This window comes from Giraffa tippelskirchi, chromosome 8, assembly GCF_054371585.1.
Source record: "Giraffa tippelskirchi isolate mGirTip1 chromosome 8, T2T-mGirTip1v1.2.pri, whole genome shotgun sequence".
Lineage (NCBI taxonomy): Eukaryota > Metazoa > Chordata > Mammalia > Artiodactyla > Giraffidae > Giraffa > Giraffa tippelskirchi.
Window position 1 is genome coordinate 88,642,879 of NC_137282.1, and position 26,112 is coordinate 88,668,990.

Sequence of the window (26,112 nt, forward strand, 5' to 3'; positions counted from 1 at the left end):
ATTTTAAACCATCCTCAAATATTTTTCATTTATTTTAAGAGATCAAGGTAAGTATGATTCTTACGAAGTGAGGAAAGGGGCTCAGAGGTGTTCCATGACTTGGCCAAGATTACACAGCTATTTAGTGATATGCTAAAGAATGAGCCCTAAGATGTTTTTCAGATGTGCCCAAAGAAGACTATGTCAGGAAACCTGGGGCCAAGAGGCAGGCCTCTGGGCTATATTCAGAGACCAGTCATGAAAATAAGACCAACAGCAGGAAATTTGATGTAGAAAATTTAATGCAGCAAGTTAGTTACAGGCTAGAAGAGCTTTGCAACTCAGGGAAGTTGAGACAACTCCAAGATTAAACAATTGCAGGAATCCACTGTGACTCATAGGACTGGAGGGGATTTGGGAGGAGAGCTGAGGCCATGTGATAGGAATAAGAACCTGGTACAAGGGGATATTTTATGAAGCCTTGAAAAACGGGACTATTGAAGATGCTCCTGGGAGACTGAGCTGGGGGAATACCTTGGATACTCCCTCTGAGATGGAAAGAAAGTCTAGGAAACATAGTGGGTGTCTCTCCCCCTTGGAAAACAGAACACAGCATGAAGAGGAGGAAGAATGGGTCTGAGGAAAATGACAGCCCGCCTTTTCAGTGGAATATCTATGTGTGGAATCTCAAATGTGTTTTGCATTTTAGGGATGTTTTATTTGAACAAGAGATTCTGTCAATATATTAAAGAAAGTAAGTTTAAAATTCAGTATATTAGACCAACTCACTTTTAAGAGACCATTCCACATCTTTAGCATTTCTACATACAAAGTATTTTTGGCCATGTTCACTCTGAGAACACTGAAAATTGTTTCTATTTTGAAATGAAGAAACTGAAGCTCAGCTTAGTGTAATTAAGAAACTTCACCCATAAGACATGGCCAGAAGACTCAACAGCCAGGACTAGAAATCTGAGTCTTGGACTTCAAACTTGAGTGCCATCAATCCCAAATTTTGTTCTAAGGCATTGTAGGGTGCTATAGAAGATGTATAGGGGCATAATTAAGTATTTTAAAATTTCAAGGGGAATATAGTAATCTGTTTTGGACCCTACATGATTTAACAGTTTGAACACTAGATTGCTATGTCCCATTGGTTTATGTCATATTTTTATGAAGCTAGAGTTTCTGTGATGAAAAGCAAGGACCATGTGAGAATCATTTGAAAGCACAAAATGAAGGTAACACTGTCTCATCCGGTTGATTTTAAGGTTTGAGAAGTTGTGCTGTGCTCAACAGTCTCTGAATTATTGGGAGGTAAGGGCTTACAAGTTATTAGGACCTAATTGCTTAGTGAATAGAACTGTTCATGTTTCTTTTGATTGGGGGTATATTGTGAAAAACTTGCAGACATTAATAACAATGTCATCTGAGAATGCATTCCTGCTCTAGGGACCTCAAAAAGGACCCAAAGCAATAACAGGAAGATATTGAGATTGTGGCTGGGCGCTGTTGAGGTGAGAAGAACTCACAACACCCTGAACCATTCTTCTAGAATCCTACACCCTGTGGCCACCACCTTTGTTTGCTTTAGTTTGAGGAGTAAACACGGGTTACAGTTGAGTTTAATAATTTGAAAGTCAAGGTCATCCTTACAAAGAACATGGTGTGTATCTTTAGATGGTTCTTAACCTGCCCCTCAGGCCAATGAGTATAAAATCTGGAAGATAACTTGCTCGATTATCAAAGTTCCAGAGACCACATGCAACACCGGCATGGCACATCATCCTTCACGCCTTCTATCAGTGCCTACTCTTATCTCAATCTGCCTTTGCCCTGTGCTCACTTGGGAAACTTAATTGTGGCAGTAAGATTGCCATCTCTTTGTCATTCAGCTGTTAGATTTTTTTGCCCTTCCAAAATGTAATTATTGAAACAATTTTGTATCTTGAACACTTCCTCCTTATCTCTGTACAGACCTCTAAAATGTGCCTTATAATGAAGATTGTACCTGACAATAAATTCTCCAAGAAACATAGACATCTTAAAAGATCAAAGAAAATGTGGATTGAAATTTGTAAGTGATGTTATTTTAAACAAAAATGAGTGAAACTGACATCTTATGACATTATAGAGTGTTACGATATTTTGTAATTTGGAAACTAGAGAAACAAAAGATCAAAAGATGGGAGAGAGAAATTTGAAATAAATGAAGTTCTGTATTCTATACACTATGAAACAGTTCTCTTGTGTATTAAGATAGAACTATAATCAGCATAATTGCAGTGAAAAGACTCACTTTAAGTTTTTAAAATGTACATTACAGGTGCTGTGACTTCTTAGTGTGCAAAAGTTCTAAGCTCGGGTTATGAAACAAAATCATAAGTGGGCCTTTAAAAAATACTGATGTCAGAATCTTGTCTACTGAATCTTCTGGGTCAGGGCTCTTGAATTCCTGTTTTTTCCTTAAAAAGAAACAATTGATGTGCAGCTGCTAAGAGATTATTGAATTAGATACACTCTGGGATAAACTACAGACCAGCAGCATCAACGTCACCTGGGGACTTATTAGAAATGCACAATGTGTGGAACTACTCTGGACCTACTACATCAGAATCTATAGTTCAAGACTCCCAGTGACTTGTATTCAAGTTGCTGAAACTCTGGTCTACAGGAGACAAAAATCAGACTGTGACTCTGGGGACTTGTACATGGCTCTGTCATGTACCAGATAGAATAAATCATTTATCCTCTTTGTATCTATTTCCCAGCTAAAGAAACAGATACACCTATCCAACTTACTCCAGGACAGTGGTAACACTATGAAATGGAATATGGAAAATATGTGGAAGTACTTCAAAAGATTAAGAGTGCACTGTTTATATAAACTGATGCTCTTATGTGGTCATTAGAACCACAGATTTATAGAGTTACTTGGCTCTTCAATTTATTCCACCTTTATATTTTGAGCCACATCCTTGATTGCTACATGGTTAACCCCCCACTCATATTTTTTCAGCCACCTACTAAAAATGCCCAAGGGCAGAGTTAATTTTTTTCTCGTAACTTTCAAGTCATAGGAAAGTAAGAAATACAAGTAAAAAGATAGCTCATTAGAATCCATAGAGTGCCTGGTAATATGCTATATTCATTTAATATAACTCCATATTTGGAACTTTGCAAATTCAGGCTTTTAGTAAAATCATCTTGGCATTATGAGTCCCATAGTCTCTGTTGTGATTGATAATTAATGTTTGATTCATGATTTCTTGATTTTGGGGTCATCTTCTTGTGATAAGCTGCTCTGTGCCACTGGGTGAATTTGGTAATGCAGCTCTGTCATTGTGTCTACAGGAATAAAGATTAGAAGAGTATAATCTATGAATTGTGCCTAGGACCACTTCTCTAACCTGCTTTGTTCCATCTGTGATGCTTGATGCTCCTTGGGGGTTTCCCAGGTGGTGCTAGTGGTAAAGAAAAGTGAAAGTGAAAGTCGTTCAGTCGTGTCCAACTCTTTGCAACCCCATGGACTATACAGTGAGACACAGGTTCAACCCTTGGGTTGGGAAAATCCTCTGGAGGAGAAAATGGCAACCTACTCCAGTGTTCTTGCCTGGAGAATCCCATGGACAGAGGAACCAAGTGGCCTACTGTCCATAGGATCACAAAGAGTTGGACTCGATGCTTTTGGGGGGCCAAATTTTACCCCAGCTCCTTCCGTACCTGCCAACCTCTTCCTACACCCTAACCTTTTCCTAAACATGCCCTCAATACATCCCTTCAAGATGTCCTTCTAGATGAGGCTGAACACTCCCTAAATACAAACCTGAGTTTACCTCTATCTCCATCCTCAGTTTTGACTCTCTAGCCAGCTATGACCCCAAGACTCTCTTCTGCCTCTGCACTGCTGTCTGTGTGTAAATAAGAGTATCTCTCCTCATGTACTTGGTATTCTGCGGTATGTTTCTCATAGCTGCTGTGCTGGATGTCAATTCTAATAAAGCTCTTTTTGCCTCTTCTCTTATACTCTTAATTTTTTTTTTTTTTTGCATTTTCCTCACCTGAAGTTTTATACTATTTCATTGTACATGTAACTTTAGCTTATCCATGTTGCTGTTTCTGCTCACTTTCAACTCATTCCCTTCAAGTCTTTTCATTATAGTGGGCTCAGTTACCATCTTTTGCTCTTAGATTTACTGTGTTTCCCTTCGGCTTGATATCTATCTCTAGTGGTACTGTTACTCTTTCAGTCGAGTCTGACTCTTTGCAACCCCACAGGCTGTAGCCTGCCAGGGTCCTCTGTCCATGGGACTGTCCAGGCAAGAATACTGGAGTGGGTTGCCATTCCCTTCTCCAGAGGATCTTCCCAACCCAGGGATTGAACCCAGGTCTTCTGTATTGCAGGTAAATTCTTTACCATCTGAGCTACAGGGAAATCCTGTCTATCTCCAATTTAAGGCTATATGCTTTCTGGCCTTTGACTAATAAAGTACTTGACCTCACCAATCATATGTTTCTCACTCTCATTTCTTGGATGGTGAGAAATGGTTGCTGTTTAATTCCAACAAGGGACATTGTCACTCTGGCAGTAAGTGTTCTTCAATGTAACCAGAAAGTCAATCCTAAGAAAATAAAACCAACCCAAGTTTCATGATATTTCCTTTGAATATTTCTTGTTAAAATAGAAGTAGGATCAATGAGTCAGTTATCTAACAGGACTTTGAGAAACTACAAAAATGCTTTTTGTTTATACCTCCTTATGGTCTCTATTACATGAAAAGTACACATATGGCATTTCTAGCAAAAGTTTCATTTATACACTTACAAATTCAGATTATGGTTTACAAATCTTACTTTTAGTTGTACAGCCACAGGCTGTACCAGTGTCAGCTTACGATTCAAATGGTAACAACTTACTGTTTCTATCGTTTGAATTTAATTTGTGTTTGCAAAATGTCCTGAGGTCTCTCTGATACATACTATTTTGTGTCTTCTTAGTGTTTAGAGGGAGTTTAGGGGAATTAGGAAATCTAAGCAGCAATTATGATGTTCCAATTATTGAAAGTTTTAAGATAAATGAAATTAAGATAAATAAATAAAAGGCAGGTATATGTTCTAGAAGTCTACATGGTTTTGGTCACTTGCATTTAGGCTTTATTTAAAAATGAGTAGTTTTGTGCATAGTCCCAGAAATATTTAAATACTAAAAATGTGCCAGCTTGTCATGCTGTGAAATTCATACTGTTTATGACAACACTGCAGTCCATCTTTTGTGTATAGGGATTCTTTCTTGCAATGGCAGCCCACTCCAGTGTTCTTGCCTGGAGAATCCCAGGGACCGAGGAGCCTGGTAAGCTGCTGTCTATGGGATCGGACACGACTGAAGCGACTTAGCAGCAGCAACAGCAGCATTCTTTCTTGCACTGTGTTTTCCTTCTTTGCTGGACTAGATTGTTATAACTCATCTCAATAATCTTTGTTTCCTGTATTTACACTCTGGTATAGTCCCCTCTCATGTTAAATAGAGGTTATTCGTGTAAACTCTAGAATACTGTGGAAATGATGGAATATAACTGCTGAAGTTAGATGGTAAGAGACACTGGATCTTCCTTTTGCTGTCTTATATGACTTGCTTTGGAGAAAGTCAGCTGCCACGTCATAATGACACTCAAGAAGTCCTATGGAAAAACCCATGTGTCAAAAACCGGAGGCTTCCTGCCAAGAATCAGTGAGAAACTGAGCCCTCTTGCCAGTAAGCATAAGAGTGAGCCATCTTGGAAGCTGATCCTCCAGCCCCAGGTGAGTGTTCAGGTGACCATGGCCCTGGCTGACTTATTAAACTGCAAACGCACAAGGGAACCTGAGGCAAAACCACTCAGTGAAGCCACCCTAATTTCAAACACACAGAAAGTATAAGAAAATAAATGTCTGTTGTTTAAAGTGGCTTAATGGTGACTGCAGCCGTGAAATTAAAAGACGGTTACTCCTTGGAAGAAAAGCTGTGACCAACCTAGACAGCATATTAAAAAACAGAGACATTACTTTGCCAACAAGGTCTGTCTAGTCAAGGCTGTGGTTTTTCCAGTGGTCATGTATGGATGTGAGAGTTGGACTATTAAGAAAGCTGAGTGCCAATGAATTGATGCTTTTGAACTGTGGTGTTGGAGAAGACTCTTGAGAGTCCCTTGGACTGCAAGGAGATCCAACCAGTCCATCCTAAAGGAAATCAATCCTGAATATTCATTGAAAGGACTGATGCTGAAGCTGAAACTCTAATACTTTGATCACCCAACGTGAAGAACTGACTCATTGGAAAAGACTCTGATGCTGGGAAAGATTGAAGACAGGAGGAGAAGGGGATGACAGAGGATGAGATGGTTGGTTGGCATGACTGATGGACATGAGTTTGAGTAAGCTCCGGGAGTTGGTGATGGACAGGGAAGCCTGGCGTGCTGCAGTCCCTGGGGTTGCAAAGAGTCGGACTTGTCTGAGTGACTGAACTGAACTGAACTGAATTTTAAAGTAATTTGGTAGATTGTATTAATAATATATGACTAATGTGTGAATGCCCTATCATCAATGGAAAGATCACTGATTTGAATATTAAACAAATATAATGCCCAAATCAACTCTGCTAAATAAATTAGGATTGCTCATATCTAGTTTATTTATATTTTTATGTATCTCAAATAAATTTTCCATCATTTTATGTTTGGAGATAATGTAAGTTAAAAATAGAGTGACAATATTACAACACTGAATAGAGGAGAAATGTTTAAATCATAAATACAGAGATTTATTTGAAGACTTTAAGTAACAATAGAAGTAGTAATTCTATCTCTAAACTACTAGAAATTAATGATCTCTGTTTGGATTGGAAATTTTTGAGATATATTAAAGAAACTAAAGTAACATAATTAAATGCCACTTGCCAATATTTTCCAGTTCTGTGTAAAGTTAACTGAACATATAAAACATATTTTCTCCTGCTGCTGACTTTTTATTGTCCTAAGTCTGTAGTAAATGTAAGTCTGCTATGCTTAAGGGTATAATTTTGTGCAGGAAACCACAATAAGGTCTGGGAATAATTGCCACAAAGACTAAGATTAAAAGATAAAGTTAGCAAAAATCTTTTGACATTTCTATCAAAGTCTGTTCTCTAGAAGAAAAATCCTTGTTATTTTTTAAGTCATGAGATCAATATTAGAGGAAATTTTATAGATTTCATTTTGTTGTGTACTCAAGCAAACTTCTATAGGTAGAAAAAGTTTAGAGTATTAAATCTTTTTTCAGCTAAACTATTTAATTTTAAAGTGAAGTAGCCATATCTATGAGAGGAAACATTTAAACATTTTAGTTTTCTTAAGTTTTAAAATAATTCTACATGTCCACCAGACCTCCTATAAAATCAATCTCCCTTAATAACCTCATTTCATTCTTCATGATGACATTATGGGAAGTAACAAAAATTTGGATCAAATGGTTTGTTATTACGGGAAGACTCTGATAGTTCTTTGGGATGGTTTTCATGATCCTAGATTTCTCTATATTGAGGCCCATGGGGGTCAAGAGATGGCATATAAAGTCCAAGAGTTCCTGTATCCTTTTGGATTTTATTTTGAAGTGCTGAAGTTGATGTGAGGATTTTTGTAATGTACCTGAAAAGGGCATGCGGTAATCATTTTTAACTCAACTGTACTGGATATCTTTGAGGAATTATGCCATGATCTGTCTTTCATCTGCATCTTTAGTCCAGTGTTACCTCCTTGGTCAAAGGTTAAAAAGCTGAAAAAGTACTTTTCCCACACCTCTGTGCAGAACTTGCACCTCTGATCTTACAAACCCTATCCTGGGACAGTTCACAAAAACACCATTGTCAGTTTTATCTGGAGGCCTTACTAGAGAGATCCCAGGGAAGCAAGCCCCAAGGACAAGCTTCTGTGGCTAGTTCCTTAGAAGAAAACCGATCCTGAATATGGCAAACCATGTTAATGTGAGAGAAATAAGAGTGCAGAGAGTCTGATTTCACAATAAAAACAAGGCATCATTCTTTCCCCCTGAGTGTTTATTGGTCATATTACAGACGTGCAGCTCACGCCACATGCAGAGAAGACATTTTAAGACCTATTTTAAGAAGACGTTTCAACTTCTTGAGCTAATACAGACATTAATGGTAAATAAGAATGAAGATTATTAAGGCAATTTTTTTTTTTTTTGGTTTACTTTTCCAGAGGAGCCCTCAGCTTTTACTGTGAAATTATTACTAGATAGATATTATGCTGTTTACATGCAAAGTCAATGAGCAAGCTCCAGGTCATTGGGAGGCTTTGATCTCTGTGGTTTTTATTCTAATTTATGAATTCATAGTTTTCGGAATACGATTGAAATTAAATGATGTCTTGATAAACATCTTGAAAATTCACTTTTCTTTTTCTCAATTTGTACATAAAAATGGTAATTTTGAATTGGGTAACAGCACACAGTAACTTCAGCTGGTTGAAATTCAAAGCTCTGTTTTCCACAGACACATAAAATTAGTTGAGAGTAGCCAGCATTCTGGCCTGTACTGCAGTCTGGGTGTGCTCTGTCGGCTTCTGTTACTACATCCCGTCTGCAAACCAGGTGCACAAAACATCACAAAGAAGTCTGGTTGCTGGTAATTAATGGAATTTGGTGAATGAAAGTCAAAGCAGTAGCAGTATATTTTGCTAGAGAGTGTTAGAAAAGTTTTCCTGAGCTAGCAGAATGATGGCAAATGGCAGCTTCTAATCTCAGTGAACTAGGATATTCTGACACTCTTTAAAATTCAATGTTTAATCATCAACTCTTGCTTAAAGAAGAGAGGAGGGAACAAAGATTTTTTATAGAGTGGATAAAATGTTCCCTATAAAGTAAATAAGGCAAAGCTACTCATTGTGATGAACTGTGAAAATAATGGCTCACTAAATATTGTACTGTGCTTAAGGGCTAAATTTAAGGCTATTTCACATTTCCCCTCTCAAAAATGTGTGCCCTCCGGATTAGCTTAACTCACTTTTCTATATGGGTACAGTCATGACTTGCAAGACGTTTAATGATGGAAATGTGACTGTTTACTCAGAAAAAATGGAAAGAAGTATTGAGAGTCATAGATTATAGATAGTCTTATGATTTATGATGAATAATCATGAATATATTATTTTTCTTTCATAAAAAGGGAAAAGTGCTATAAGTTAATGAGAATTTTGGAGGATTTATAGACCATATGTTTATATAGTTTTTCTATGCCTTTTAAAATAATTAATGTCAAAGAAAATTGAGGGATAATAATTCCATTAATTAAAGAAAGTTATCCTGTGTATTAGTTGCTCAGTCATGTTCGACTCTTTGTGACCCCATGGACTATAGCCCCCCAGACTCTTCTGTCTGTGGAATTCTCCAGGCAAGAATACTGGAGTGAGTTGCCATTGCCTTCTCCTAGTTGAATCCGAAGTCAAATTACTGAATAGGAAATAAAAGCCAAAGCAAAATAATAAGAAAATTGTCTTACTTATTAGAAAACTCTCATCCTTTTCTATGTGTTATAGCTGTTTGGAGAAGAATCATTTAATCAATAAGTGCCTATCAGTAACTACTAGGTCTTCAACACTGAATCAGACTAAGCTACTATGCTTTGTAACAGAATCATCTGGGCAGTTTGTAAATGCAGATGGTTCTAGGTCACCATAATTTTTTTGCCAACCTAGTTTGATATTCATTGTTCTCAAGGGGTTATTCTAGAGAAGACACTCAAGTCTTTCTGCAGAGGTGAAGGAGAGTACTATAATATATAGTGTAGGAGACTGGGTATTTGTACAAAAAAGAAAAACAAGTAATTGAGAATAACTTGTAGTTAGTTATCCTCTAACTATACATGTCATCTTTTATATTTTTTGCATTGGAGCAGTAAATAGATGATTAAAATTCAGTCAGTCAGTAAAAAGTGATATATCACTTGCCTAGACGGTGATATTTAGTCTTTTCTTGGTGGCAGTCCCCTTTTGAATCTGATGTTTATTTTAAACTTGTGCAAAAATAATATATTTTAACTTACTGTATAATTGAATAAATAAATCAAGCTATGTGCCTTCAAATCATAATACATATAATCAGAATAGTAGAAAAACCTACCAATGTACATGTCTTCTTAGAGAAAGTGGAGGAATAGTTCTTTGGTTTCACTGATGGATGATAACTGAAGCCAAAAATATGGATGAAATCATCCATGGGAAGTATATAGAACACAAAAAGGAATTGAACAGAAGGAACACTGAAATATACAAACAATTAGGAGATAGTGGAGGAATAGGAGCCCATGAAGGCAAATAAGAAGCAATAGACAAGAGGAAGGAGAAATGCCAAGAGAGTATTATGACAGCGATGGAAGGATATATTGTCAAGGACAGATTGAACAATATTATTAAGTATTTTGGGGATCCGGTAAGACAAAGGAGGCAACCCTATATTTTAAAAGGAATAGAAGTAAAGTCCACAGGACTTGAGGTAATGGATCTATTACTTGAGATAATGAGAATAGAGCTTGATGTTTTCTTATACGGATTTAGAAGTTCTCTTGGATAGTAACAGAGCTCAGTATGGAAAAGGTGACTGATCCAGAAGCTCTTTGTCCCATGGGAGTGAGGTTCTGTATGGTATAGATTGGTTCTGATATGCAGGTTCAAGAATAGATGTGCCACAACCATAGTCTCAGATTTAAGAATGCTCATTATTTAAAATGTCTACTAAAAGAATGTGCTATGTACAGTTTGTCATAAAGAAAAGTATTAATATTTAGAATCATGCTGTAAATTATCAGGTGATCTTGAGTAAGGACATAATTTAGAAATGTTTCAAGGTCTAAAAATTGAAGGAAGTGGCTGTTAATACTGGCTGCACATTACAATAACTTGAGGGTAGTAAAAAACAATTCCTGGCAACAACCTAGTCCAGTTGAATTTTTAAAACCCTTTAAAACTTTCACCCCTGACGTGTAAAACATCTTGGAAGTCATAGTTCCTGACCTTACAACAAAAAAAAATTTGGATAGGCTAAAAATCAATGATTTTGCTGAACCTATTAGAAGGCTGAGTAATTCCAGCTTAGTTATTTCAAATCCTAAAAGATGATGCTGTTAAAGTGCTGCACTAAATATGCCTACAAATTTGGAAAACTCAGCAGTGGCTGGGACTGGGAATGGTCAGCTTTCATTCCAATCCCAAAGAAGGTCAATGTCAAAGAACGTTCAAACTACCGCATAATTGCACTAATTTCACATATTAGCAAAGTAATGCTCAAAATTTTCCAAGACAGGTTTCAACAGTATGTGAACTGAGAACTTTCAGGTATTCAAACTGGAGTTAGAAAAGGCAGAGGAACCAGAGATCAAATTGCTGACATCCATTGGATCATCAAAAAAGCAAGAGAATTCCAGAAAAACATCTGCTTCATTGGCTACACTAAAGCCTTTGACTGTGTGGATCACAGCAAACTGTGGAAAATTCTTCAAGAGATGGAAATACCAGACCACCTTACCTGCTTCCTGAGAAATCTGTATGCAGGTTAAGAAGCAACAGTTAGAACCAGACATGGAACAACGACTGGTTCCAAATTAAGAAATGTGTACGTCAAGACTGTATATTGTCACCCTGATTATTTAACTTATATGCAGAGGACATCATGTGAAATGTCAGGCTGGATGAGGCACAAGCTGGAATCAAGATTGCCAGGAGAAATATCGATAACCTCATTTATGCAGATGACACCACCCTTATGGCAGAAAGTGAAGAAGAACTAAAGAGCCTCTTGATGAAAGTGAAAGAGGAGAGTGAAAAAGCTGGCTTCAAGCTCAACATTCAAAAACCTAAGATGATGGCATCTGGTCCTATCACTTCATAGCAAATAGATGGGGAAACAATGGAAACAGTGAGACACTTTATTTTTTGAGTGGGCTCCAAAATCACAGAGGATGGTGACTGCAGCCACAAAATTAAAAGATGCTTGGTCCTTGGAAGAAAGGCTATGACAAACTTAGCATATTAAAAAGCAGAGACATTACTTTGCTAACAATGGTCTGTCTAGTCAAAGCTATGGTTTTTCCAGTAGACATGTATGGATGTGAGAATTGGACCAGAACGAAGTCTGAGCACCGAAGAATTGATGTTTTTGAACTGTGGTGTTGGAGAAGACTCTTGAGAGTCCCTTGGACTGCAAGGAGATCAAATCAGTCAATTCTAAAGGAAATCAATCCTGAATATTCATTGGAAGGACTAATACTGAAGCTGAAGCTCCAATACTTTGGCCACTTGATGTGAAGAACTGACTCATTGGAAAAGACCCTGATGCTGGGAAAGACTGAAGCCAGGAGGAGAAGGGGACGACAGAGGATGAGATCATTGGATGGGATCACTGACTTAGAGAATATGAGCTTGAGAAAACTTTAGGAGATGGTGAAGGACAGGGAAACCTGGCGCGCTGCAGTCCATGGGATCACAAAGAGTTGGACACAGCTGAGCAACTGAACAACAATTAGAAGATTGGAGTTACAGGGAAATTCACTTTCCCTGTATCTGGAGAGAGAAATGGATCCAGAGATTTACAGTCAAAAAGAATAACCCAAAAAATATACATGTAGGTGTATGCTATTCAAAATACAAAAAAACAAAAGCAAAGAGAACATCCTGAGAGATGTCAGAAGTAGTAAACCACCTTAAATATAGAGAAGCAGGATAAAAATTACAGAAGACCTCTTATCACAAGCCATGCAAGCAAGAAGACTGTGAGATAAAATATTTAAAATGTTAAAAAACTCATCAACCTAGAATTCTACAATCAGTAAAATTATCCTTTAGCAATGAAGGAAACATGAAAGCCCCTTCAGTGTCTCAAATTCACAGCCAAGTTTGAGAACAATTGGTTTAGGTAGTTTGTTTAGATGGTAAGAATATATGGAAGTGTTCTCATAAAAAATTTTAGTAAAAAATGTTTAACTTAAAATTGTCCACAGTGTTCCCTCTACTACTAGCCTTGTGAACTCAGTTTTTTTCCATTTCCCTCCCTTTTAGGAGCAACCTACCTAGCAGAAAGAGGAAAGAGGAGGTAGAAAACCACGTTGATCAAGACTTACAGAATTCCTCTTTATTTTTTTCTTTCTCTCACATTTCTCCCTTCCTTTCTTTTTCCTTTTCTTCCTTCCTTCCTTTCTTAGAAACTAGCATGAAAGTAGTAGCTATATATAAGGAATGCTTATGGGCAGGAAAAGGAGTTTCTAAATCAGTGTCGCTGTGAAATACTTTAAGTCTCCTACATGCAAACCTTCAAGTTGCAAACTTTCAAAGATGAAAATGTTCATTCACGTGTCTAATAAAGTAAGTTCTATTTGAGGAGGCACTGTTAACTTTTGAGGCACATACAAAAAATGTAGAATGGTACACAAAGATTGTAGCAGCCATTTGGAATGCAATCCAGTGGTACCATGTTATCTATGATGAGAAAAAATGATACCCAGTGATACCCAGGCATCACTGGACTATCTTTTCAAGATGTTAGATAGAATCGAATCCAGCAGGGAACCAGAATCTCTGCCATTAATATCAGGCATGAGTGAAATTGCAGCTTGCTCCACATCTCCTATTGTGTAGTATCCTTCAGCTCCACCATCTCCCACTGCCTCTCTCTACTCCAGTCAGTAACTCTTCCTGCCAGTTCACTTAAATCCAGCCCCTGTATGCTAGCTTTATGCAGTACTGTACTATTGTACTTTTCAAGATAGTATACTGTAAGATTAAAAATGTTTTCTTCATTTTTTATTTTTCATGTATTTGTGAATAGTACTGTAAACCTCTTACAATAAAGTACTATGTAGCTGATTATATTTGTTGGGTACCTAGGCTAACTTTTCTGGACTTACAAATGCACACTCAGAATGGAACTCACTTGTGCTCACTTTGGCAGCACGTGCTAAAACTGGAATGATGTAGAAAACATTAGCATGGCCCTTATACAAGGATGACATGTAAATTTATGAAGCATTCTATATTTTTAAAGTTTTACACAGCAAAAAAAGCTATAAACAATATGAAAAGACAATTCTCAGAATGCGAGAAAATAATAGCAAATGAAAAAATTGACAAAGGATTAATCTCCAAAATATACAAGAAGCTCAATACCAAAAAAACAAACAACCCAATCAAAAAGTGGGCAGAAGATCTAAACAGACATTTCTCCAAAGAAGATATACAGATGGCTAATAAACATATGAAAAATGCTCATCATCGGTCATTATTACAAAAATGCAAATTAAAACTACAATGTGGTATCACCTCACACGAGTCAGTATAGCCATCATCAAAAAATCTACAAACAAATATTGGAGAGGGCGTGGAGAAAAAGGGACCCTCTTGCACTCTTGGTGGGAATGTAAGTTGATACAGCCACTGTGGAGAACAGTATGGAGGTTCCTTAAAAAACTGTGAATAAAACTACCATATGACCCAGCAATCCCTCTACTGGGCGTAAACCCTGAGGAAACCATAATTGAAAAAGACACATATACCCGAGTTTTCATTGCAGTACTTTTTACAATAGTGAGGACATACGAGTAATGTAGATGTCCATTGACAGATGAATGGATAAAGAAGTTGAGGTACATACATACAATTGAGTGTTATACAGCTATAAAAAGAAATGTATTTGAGTTAGTTCTAAGGAGGTAGTTGAACCTAGAGCCTATTGCACAGAGTGAAGTAAGTCAGAAAGAGAAAAACAAATATTATATATTAATGCATATAGGAAAAGGAGTACGTCAAGGCTGTATATGTCACCCTGCTTATTTAACTTATATGCAGAGTACATCATGAGAAACGTTGGGCTGGAAGAAACACAAGCTGGAATCAAGATTGCTGGGAGAAATATCAATAACCTCAGATATGCAGATGATACCACCCTTATGGCAGAAAGTAAAGAAGAACTAAAGAGCCTCTTGATGAAAGTGAAAGAGGAGAGTGAAAAAGTTGGCTTAAAGCTCAACGTTCGGAAAACTAAGATCCTGGCATCTGGTCCCATCACTTCATGGAAAATAGATGGGGAAACAGTGGAAACAGTGTCAGACTTTATTTTTTGGGGCTCCAAAATCACTGCTGATGGTGATTGCAGCCATGAAATTAAAAGATGCTTACTCCTTGGAAGGAAGGTTATGACCAACCTAGTTAGCATATTTAAAAGCAGAGACATTACTTTGCCAACAAAAGTCCGTCTAGTCAAGGCTATGGTTTTTCCAGTGGTCATGTATGGATGTGAGAGTTGGACGGTGAAGAAAGCTGAGTGCCGAAGAATTGATGCTTTTGAACTGTGGTGTTGGAGAAGACTCTTGAGAGTCCCTTGGACTGCAAGGAGATCCAACCAGTCCATTCTAAAAGAGATCAGTCCTGGGTGTTCATTGGAAGGACTGATGTTGAAGCTGAAACTCCAATACTTTGGCCACCTCATGCGAAGAGTTGACTCAATGGAAAAGACTCTAATGCTGGGAAGGATTGGAGGCAGGAGGAGAAGGGAAGGACAGAGGATGAGATGGTTGGATGGCATCACCGACTCGATGGACATGGGTTTGGGTAAACTCCAGGAGTTGGTGATGGACAGGGAAGCCTTGCGTGCTACGATTCATGGGGTCGCAGAGAGTCGGACACAACTGAGCGACTGAACTGAACTGATATGGAATCTAGAAAGATGGTACTGATGAACCTAATTGCAGGGCAACAAAGGAGATTCAGACATAGAGGAGAGACTTGTAGACACAGAGGGGGAAGGGGAGGGTGAAATGAATTGAGAAAATAGCATTGAAGCATACACTTTACCATATGTAAAATAGGCAGCCAGTGGGAATTTGCTGTATGATTCAGGGAGCTCAAACCCAGTGCTCTGTGACAACCTAGAGAGGTGGAATGTGGTGGGAGGTGGGAGGGAGGTTTAAGACAGATGGACCATATGTATACCTATGACTGATTCAAGTTGATGTATGGCAGAAACCAACACAATATTGTAAATTAATTATCCTCTAATTAAGAATAAATAAATTTCAAAAAGTGCAACTCATTCATATTTAGGGCACTTACTCTATATCCACTTAATGGTGTTCAAATGATTTAAGACATAAGTTGAAGTGTTGTTGTGATTTAGTTGCTAAGTCATGTCTGGCTTTTCTGTGACCCCTTGGACTGTAGTCTGCCAGGCTCCTCTGTCCATGGGATTTCCCAGGCAAAGATACTAGAGTGGGTTGCTATTTTCCTCTCCAGAAGATCTTCCTGACCTGGGGATTGAATGTGTATTTCCTGTTTGGCAGGCAGATTCTTTACCACTGAGCCACCCAGGAAGCCCATTAAATTGAGTTACCTTTTACTTATTGCTCTGTGTTCTATCTCTGTTGTAACACTGGACTAGGAGGTTATGGCTCAATAATCTTTTAGTCAAGATATATCCCACAGTAATTCTCACAAGATTTTCTCCTAGTTTGTTGAAACCACCACATGCTTATTAAGATTGCCATAATTGTACAGTTGATATGGATGAACATTTAGAGTGTAGATTGTGATGGGTTCAGGGATGTCTCTACTTGCTTTTACAAGGGCATGGCAAAAACATTTCTTGGAAGTAGCTGCTTCACACAACTTAGTATATCATTTGCACCATATTTATTGCCATAATAATTTGACCACAGGAATGTCAACAGATTACTCAAAATATTTCTAGAAAAATCGGACAGTTTTGAAAAAATTATTTATCTCACAAGATGGATTATACTATCATTTTATCTTTATCCAGTTGTACAAATTTATCTGAAAGCTAAAAATACGCCTTGAACTTCAAAGGGTCAAAAAATAGAAGAATTTCAACGACTAGTCAAGCACAGTTTCTTTTCCTCTTTTATTCTTTATGTTTTAACTTTTTTTCAGTGGATAGCTTGTAGGATTATGGAATACATTGGGCTTGTTTACCTTCAGAGTTTTAAACTTATATGGTCTTCTATTTGCTTTTCTTTTTGTGGGAGGGATTGGAGAGACAAAAAGACTGAGCTCATTCCTCGTGATAAAGCTTTCTGTTTGGCTTTTTCTTTATCTTAACCATAGAAAACAGAAGCCCTGACCAAGATACCAAGCTAGAGCAGCCTGAAGAACTGGATCTCTTAGCAAGAGTGGTGCAGTGCTAGAGTGTCATATTGTCGTCATTGAGCCTTAATCCAGATGGAACTTTTTTTCTCATCACTCAGTATTATCTCAGTACATAATTTATTGAGATAAATTAAGTTGGAGGGATCTGGGAAGTTTGGCCATATGCTCACTCCCCCTGCATATGTGTGTGCTTAGTTGCTCAGATGGGTCCGACTCTGCAACCCTTTTGGACTGTAGCCCACCAGGCTCTTCTGTCCATGGGCTCTTCAGGAAAGAATACTGCAGTGGTTGCTATTTTCTTTGCCACAAGATCTTCCTAACTCAGAGATCGAACCTATGTCTCCTGTGTCTCCTGCATTGCAGGTGGATTCTTTACCCATTGAGCCATCTAGGATTAAATCATGTATTGAGAGAACAACTAAATCTTCTAACGTGCATAGACACATACACTCATAATCTTATTTCATCTTTAAAGACTATTAAATTATATAATTAAAATAAACTGAAGAATATATGTGTGAAATAGATTAATTACATAGCATAATAATAAAGTGCGCAAGTATGAAATCAGTCAATGAAGACTCCTCTCCTATCACAAAACCTTGCTCCTCCTACAGCCACTACCCTGAATATTATCATTACCTTGCCATTAAAAACAGTTTTTCTACTATGTATGAATTCCTAAACCACTTGAGCTTTATAAAAAACAATGTTATCATATATTGTCTTCTGCTGCTGCTGCTGCTAAGTCGCTTCAGTCGTGTCCGACCCTGTGCAACCCCATAGATGGCAGCCCACCAGGCTCTGCCGTCCCTGGGATTCTCCAGGCAAGAACACTGGAGTGGGATGCCATTTCCTTCTCCAGTGCACGAAAGGGAAAAGTGAAAGTGAAGTCGCTCAGTCGTGTCCGACTCTTAGCGACCTCATGGAATGTAGCCTACCAGGCTCCTCTGTACATGGGATTTTCCAGGCAAGAGTACTGGAGTGGGGTGCCATTGTCTTCTCCGATATTGTCTTCTAGGATTTTTTTATTATGTCAGTATTGTATTTCTACAATTTTTGTGGCTTTGTGTGTAGTGTTCTATAGTGTTCTACCGTCTGAGTATGGCATAATGTATTCATTCAACTGTTGATGTGAGGGGCATTTCAGTTTCTGCTGTTTTGCAATTATAATTAATATTGTTTCTCTGTAGATTCTTGTATATATTTTCTGGAATATATATATATATATATAAATATATGTCTTCTGGTACTGAGTGCAAATATTTTTTTCTAGGAGATCACTGTTTTGAGACTAAAAACTTCCACTTTAGAAGATAATGCCTATTATTTTTCAAAAATGTCATAACAGTTTGCTTTCCCATAGGTAATATACATGAGTTGGCATTGATACATCCTCATTACACTCTAATACTTAATAATATTTGACTTCTTAATTCTTGCCAATTTAGTGGATATAAAAGATGTCTCATTGTAGTCTTATTTTAAATGTATGTGATTATTACTAAGGATGTGCACTTTCTTTTTTAATATATATTTATATTCACTATTGTGGGGAATGTCTTATTTTTGATGATTTTTAATTGGCCATTTTATCAATTTATAGTCTTTTGTATATTATGACTATACTATTTCTTTGTTAGTTTTATGCTACAAGTAACTTGTCTCAATTTTACTCAGTAATTTTTTTATTTCTCTTGATTAACAGAAATTATTAATCTTAGTGTGATCTTATTAATCAGCCTACTTTCTTTGTTAGAATTTTTTCCCTTGTATCTAATTTAATAAATATTTTCCTACATCAAGATCATGGGTATTCTACTATGAAAGTGAAAGGAAAGTCACTCAGTTGTGTCTGACTCTTTGTGGCCCTATGGACTATACAGTTCATGGAATTCTCCAGGCCAGAATACTGGAGTGGGTAGCTTTTCCCTTATCCAGGAGACCTTCCCAACCCAAGGATCAAACCAGGTCTCCTGCATTGCAGGAGGATTCTTTACCAGCTGAGCCACAATGGAAGCCCATTCTACTATGGTTTCTTTAAATTTTAAAGTTTTCCTTTCACATTAGTCTTTAACCTGTTAGAAATTAACATTTATAAAGAGCACAAAGTAAGAATTAAATTTTGCTTTCTCATATTTTCTTATCTTCAGTGGTCCTAGATATTAATTTTTAACGGCTCAACCTTTTCTTGTGGAGTTATAATCCACTTCTGTAATTTGTCTCATATTTTCATATCTTTATATCTAGGTGTCTGTTTCTGTCCTCTCAATTTATTTATACTAGTCATTTTGTTTATTTTATGCCAATACCACATTGACTTAATTATATACAGTTTTGAAATAAACATTGCTATTTCACATACCATATTCTTATTTTTCTTTAGCAATACTTTGATTAGTTTTTGTTCACATAAACTTCGAATCAGCTTGTCAAATTACTTGTAAAATTCTATTACAAAATAGACAAATCCAAAAGTCAATTTAAGAAGTAACATCTTTAAATCATTGAGAATTCTTATCCAAAAAAAATGATTGTCACAGCATTTCTGATCCAAAATGTTTGTATTGTTGGTTTACATGAAATTGTTGACTTTAAATTTACAATATTGTATTTGTTTTGCCATACATTGACATGAATCCACCGTGGGTGTACATAAATAAACTAATTAAAAAAAAAAAAAGAAATTGTTAACTTTAAATTGTGTTTAGTGGAGTGGAATTGATTTAGATATTAAAGGCCTATAATAAAAATTCAAGGAAGAAATAATGTCAATTTTACACAAACTCTTCTAGAACACAGAAGAGGAGTGCGAGCACTTCCTGATTCATCTTATGAAGTCGGAATTACTTTTTGAACAAAACAAAAGCATTACAAGGAAAAAAAACTGTAGACTGATATTTCTCATGAACATAGATGCAAAAATCCTCCACAACATTCCAAATTAAATTCAACAACTTAAAAATATTACAACGCCAAGATTGAGTGGGATTTATCCTGGGAATGCAAGGTTGGTTCAACGTTCCAAATCAATGTTATCAATAAATACATCAGCAAACTAAAGAAGAAAATCCATATGATTGTATTTATACAGAAAAAGTATTTTACAAAAGTCAACATCTGTTTGTGTTGAAACTCTTAATAAACTGGGAATAATTTATTGTTTTAAGCCCAATAGAGAAAGAATCAACCCCCAAAATATGGCTAACATAATACTTAATTGTGAAAGACTGAATTAGTTCCAAGATTGGGAAACAGGAAAGTATGCTTACTCTCACCATCACTCTTATTTAACATCATATTGGAAGTCCTAATTAGTGCAACAAGGCAAATAAAGAAGGAAGTAAATAAAAAATAAATACCATACAGAATGGAGAGAAAGGAATAGAGCACTTAGCTATTCACAGATGACATTATTGTCTTTGAAGAAGCTACAAAGAATCAACAGTAGGTTATTAGAATTAAAACGTGAATTTAGCAAGGCACCAGATACAAAGTCAAAATACAAAAATCAATTGTACCGATACATACTAATAATGAACAATTTGAAATTGAACTGAAAACTTATTTTTCTTTGTACACGATGTTATTAAGAATTTTAGTTGGAATTTGGTGTGAATTTTCATAGACCCCCAAAGAAAATCACTTATTTATTGAGTTGGACTTCTCATGTTTTGATATACCCTTAGTCTTATTTCAAATCTCTGATGATATAGTGACAACTCAACAATTAAATAACACAGATTGACAAGAACTATTATTTTCAACAATAGTTCAGAAGCCACTATGGTCAAATTCAAATAAATTGTGGACAGAAAGAGCTTGCGACCTGTGTTATGGCATCTCATTACCCCCAAAGCATATGCTTAATAAGTTACGAGGAACGGACAGAAAACGGAATATTTCCTGAATAGGACTGTTGAAGGTGACAGTTGAAGAGACTTTTATATCTCTTGGAATCCAACATGCCACTATGCATTTCATTAAAATGGTCTGTCTTTCTGATTTGCTTATGCTAATGCTAAGTTGCTTCAGTCGTGTCCGACTCTGTGCGACCCCACAGACGGCAGCCCACCAGGCTCCCCCGTCCCTGGGATTCTCCAGGCAAGAATACTGGAGTGGGTGGCCATTTCCTTCTCCAGTGCATGAAAGTGAAAATCGAAAGTGAAGGAGCTCAGTCGTGTCCGACTCTTTGAGACCCCATGGACTGTAGCCTACCAGGCTCCTCCATCCATGGGATTTTCCAGGCAAGAGTACTGGAGTGGTTTGCCATTGCCTTCTCCATAGGGTGAACCTATTATGCAAGTAAAACATAGATATGATCTGGATATGGTTCAGTTTTTGCTTACTTTTAACTTAACTGTTAAATTTTCTTCAAATCACTGACTTGAAACATGGTGAGTTTCTGTCTCCATAATTTAGATTTTTCGGTCTGTGTTTTGCAAGGTGCATCGTACAATATGGCATGGTCATGCTTGTCACCTGCTAAGCTGGTGTTTCTCCTAAGTTACATTGTTGACACATGTACCATTAAATGTGTTTCCACTAGTCATATAAGGGACTGAAATTTTTTTCTTGGCCACAGGTCTTCAAGGCCCTCAACAGAGGAAATAATTATTTTCAGGCCACCACAGTGACCTAAATAAAAAAAATCTGTTACTTCTATATCCACTATTAAAACAGAGAGGTACCAACAGAAAGACCTATTTTCTGATTAAATAGTTATTTTCAAATGCCATTACATATTCTATATTGATATGGTTGTGGTTTTTCTTAAATATTTCCCTATATATGTTTTTTTCATTTGTTCATTCATTCTTCAAATATGTGAGTGCTAAGTGTCAAACAACTGAATCAAGTTACAGAAATAATTGTGTAGGAAGTACTGTAAAGCAAAACAAAATTGTATGGAATTATTTATAAGAACTAGTCAATCCAGAGGCAAGGAGATCTTCAAACCCAGAAACAATGAAAACTCAGATTAGTTTTTTTTTTTTAATATGGAACGCTTCACAAATTTGCGTGTCATCCTTGCGCAGGGGCCATGCTAATCTTCTCTGTATCGTTCCAATTTTAGTATATGTGCTGCCGAAGCGAGCACCAGATTAGTTCTTTATAGGTATAAGCAAGGTTACCTTTCCCTTCTGTTGTCTATCTGGGAGAGAATCTATATAAAAGGCAGTTGTCACATAGTCTAAAACCATAACTATTCTATGATTTTGAATTCCATGGCTAAGTTTACTCCCCAGTTCTTTGTTTCAAAGAATAAAAAATTAAATATATAAACCACTTAAAATATGAAATTTTGCCAGAAAGGTAAAAGAATATGTAGCCTCCTGCAGCTCTGTCAAAATAACTTAAAAATGTATTTGAGCTGGAAGAAAGTGACCTTGAAGGTTTGTATCAGGTTATTACTTACTCTCTGGAATGGTAGCATCAGCTCAGAAACAGCAAGAAAGGATTCAGAAAGTAAAGCCTAAGAACTTTATGTCAGCCATAGTTTGTATTCATGTCCTTGAATTCTGTTTACCCAAAGAAAAACAAGGTCAAAAAGCCCAGCAAGTTTTTGTGGGCAGCTTTTATAGTTCAAAGCCAGTTTATTTGCTTTGGTGGCAAATTCTTTGTGAGCAAATTCTCATGTTTTTCTAGCCACAGTAGCCACTCCATTGTTTGGAGAAGTATACTTTCTGTATTGTAATATTAATGAATAAAAGTGAATTGTTACCGCAAATGTGGAAAGGAGAAGAAGAAAAACATTTCATGTTTCTTTTATATGAATGATGCCATTGGAAAAAGAACTTTATAAAATCAGAGGCAAGACTTAGTACACATAAATGGCATCTATTAGTTTTTACAAGGTTGTTTTGAACTCACACTTTAAGTTTGGAAGTCTTGTTAGAGGAGTGCATTATTAACAAGCTACAATCTGGTTCTCTAGATTCAGATAAAAATCAATAAAAATATATGTAAATTCTAACAGAATTTTACTGTTTAAGTATTTGAACCATCTTAGCAGGTATGAAGGAAAAAGACATCATTTTGACATGATTTCTTCAGACTAAGGGCTCTTATGTGGCCTAATGGATGTATTTAAATTTCCAGAAATCTTGCAATGACTAAGGGAACATATTCTTATTGTTAATTTTAGCTTCAATGAAACAAAATTTGAATCAGCTTAAGTTGTGCCTTAGATCTTCTGTAACACAATGATTCATAATTTCTTAAAACACAAAATATGAGGTCAACTATATCAAATTATTATGTTTCATTAACCATGAAGCTTCCCAGTTAGCATTAATGATAAAGAACCCACCTGCCAGTGTAGGAGACATAAGAGCCATGGGTTCAGTCCCTGAGTTGGGAAGATTCTCTGAAGGAGGAAATGGCAACCCACTCCAGTATTCTTGCCTGGAGATTCCCAGAGATGGCGGAGCCTGGTGGGCTGCCGTCTATGGGGTCGCACAGAGTTGGACCCGACTGAAGCAACTTAGCAGCAGCAGCAGCAGCAGAAGTGACTTAGCATTCACGGATACATTGATCATGAGAAGAAATTTTAGTAAGTTAAGAACATCAAAGAATATCTAAGCTTAGGTAGTTTTTTACATTATGCCAGAGGATACCCCAGGAGATAAGAGGAGGAGGGACAGCAAAGAGACTGATGGAAGAGGCAGTACAATATGGGATAATCAGAATGATGGTATTTGGGTTCCATAAGTATATGCTGTAGTGTTGGACTGGCCAAAAAGTTGGTTCGAGTTTCTCCATAGTATCTTTGGGAAAAATTCTAATGAACATTTTGACAAACCCAACATAAGTGTTGACCATGAAGTGTGGGTCCCAGGAATACCAGTTCTTGCTTTGGGAAGATATTCTGCCTCTGTAAATACAGAATTGTGTACAGGAAGACTATGAAGGGAAATGATTCAACTATATTCATTGGAAGGACTGATGCTGAAGCTGGCCAATACTTTGGCCACCTGATATGAAGAACCAACACATTGGAAAAGATCCTGATGCTGGGAAAGATAGAAGGCATGAGGAGAAGGGGATGACAGAGAATGAGATGGTTGGATGGCATCACTGACACAATGGACATGAGTTTGAGTAAGGCCCTGGGAGTTGGCTATGGACAGGGAGGCCTGGTGTGCTGTAGTCCATGAGGTCATGAAGAGTTGGACACGACTGAGCAACTGAACTGAACTGAACTGAAGAATCAAAGATGTGCTTAACTGCTTGGATCCTTGCTCCAAAAAACCTTTGTAAGCACTGTATGTCAAACAGACTTTCCCTCTTTCCCATGCTGCCACATTAGCAAACAAGGTCACCACCAATGACTCTCCAGAACACAGAGTTTGCTTCCATTATGTACGAGGCAGTCCTAACCCCCAAGCAGAGAGATGAATAAGACAGCTAAGGTCCCTGTTGCCAAGTCACTTACATTCCAGTTGGGGTCCTAACATCAGGTGGAGACCTGATTCACCTTTTGTTCTCTGTTTGACTTGTATAAATCTTGTTTCCGTTCTTTCTCTTCCCAACAAGACTAACAATTCCATGAAAATAGAAAATTGTCATATACTTCTTCCATAATACTAACACTTGCTAGGAACATGACTTGTTGACTGAACAACAGGAACATGTGTAAAAGCAGGCGAAAAACTAGTAGCTGAGTAAAACAGTGTTCTAAATTCACGGTTCTCTGTCCCATCACTCTTGTGTCACCTGCATAGATCAATTGCGAGAAATAGAAATGAGTTATTTAGGTATATTCTTAAACAGGGATGGTTGGAGAAATTCTTAAGAGAGAAATCGTTAAAAATCAGACAAAATTACTTAGTGCCATGTACACAGTAGGTGTTCAATTGATACTTCTCCCAAAATAATGAGTTGTCTTAATTATTGGTGGACTGTACTGTATTCACCTCATATCACAATGTGAGAGAGGTTACAAGAAAAATGGTATTTTTGAGTTCTAACTAGTGAATGAATTGATCCAGTGAAATTCCAAGATCTAAAGCAATCCTAACTATTCTACAAGCTATTGAGATACAGCTAAACTCAAATTATGATGGAATGACTCATGATCTAGAGATTTTTAATTTTATAGGCTATTCATTTATGGTAAGAATGTTATGCAATGTAAAAACAAAGCCAAAAACACAAAATTATTTGATAATCACCGAAGTTACTTGGTAATTTTAAATCCTAAAATTCATAAGATTCCTGACAGACTTAAAACACAGAAGCAAGGAATTCCCTGGTGGTCCAGTGGTTAGGACTCCATGCTTCCACTGCAAGAGGCACAGGTTCTATCCCTGGTGGGGGCACTAAGGTCCCACACGCCATTGTGGCTATAAATAAGTAAATAACATTCAATTTGAAATACACGATGCATAATGTAATCTTAAAAATCCACAAACTATTTAAGAGTACTTATATTACTTCAGTGGAAATTACAACACACCAAAGATTAGGTTTTACTCAGCCAATAAGATTTGCTTCCTTGTGGTTTATGTGTGTTTGTGTTTAAATTTCTATAATTCACACAGACAAAGGTATAGCAGATGAAATAATGAAACACTTTCTATAATAAGATGTTTTGATATAATACATAAAAGTACAAAGGATATTATTACTTCTTGAATATATATGCTCCTATCATCAAATATGAAAGAAAATCAATAACTAATTCCATATCTAGTTTTAACTGGTAATGTTCAATAATTTGGGTTGAAATACAAAATACTCAAAATTTTGAAAAAATGACTTCTCTTACAGGATGCTAGAAACAGACTAAAAAGACTGCTTTAGTAGATTAAACATAAGACAGATATCAGATGGGTTAGTATTTTGAGAAGAGGTTACGAGGATGGTCAATTTGAAGAAACACATCAGCACCTCACATTAATTACTCAGGGCAAGAGAGAGCTATAGAGTTTTTTATTCTGTTTCCTTTCAT

The 26,112-nt window shown here is 36.8% G+C and overlaps 1 protein-coding gene and 2 non-coding genes across 3 annotated transcripts in view; 2 read left to right on the forward strand and 1 right to left on the reverse strand.

Annotated features, from left to right (window-relative positions):
• LOC145516423 (uncharacterized) overlaps positions 1 to 26,112 on the forward strand; it is a 581,394-nt gene that overhangs the window by 361,023 nt on the left and 194,259 nt on the right. The window lies entirely within an intron of this gene.
• LOC145519274 (U6 spliceosomal RNA) lies at positions 13,934 to 14,036 on the forward strand. Its single transcript, XR_014063689.1, has one exon. It is a non-coding gene; the product is annotated as a U6 spliceosomal RNA (small nuclear RNA).
• On the reverse strand, positions 22,151 to 22,257 carry LOC145519229 (U6 spliceosomal RNA). The gene has a single exon (XR_014063646.1). It is a non-coding gene; the product is annotated as a U6 spliceosomal RNA (small nuclear RNA).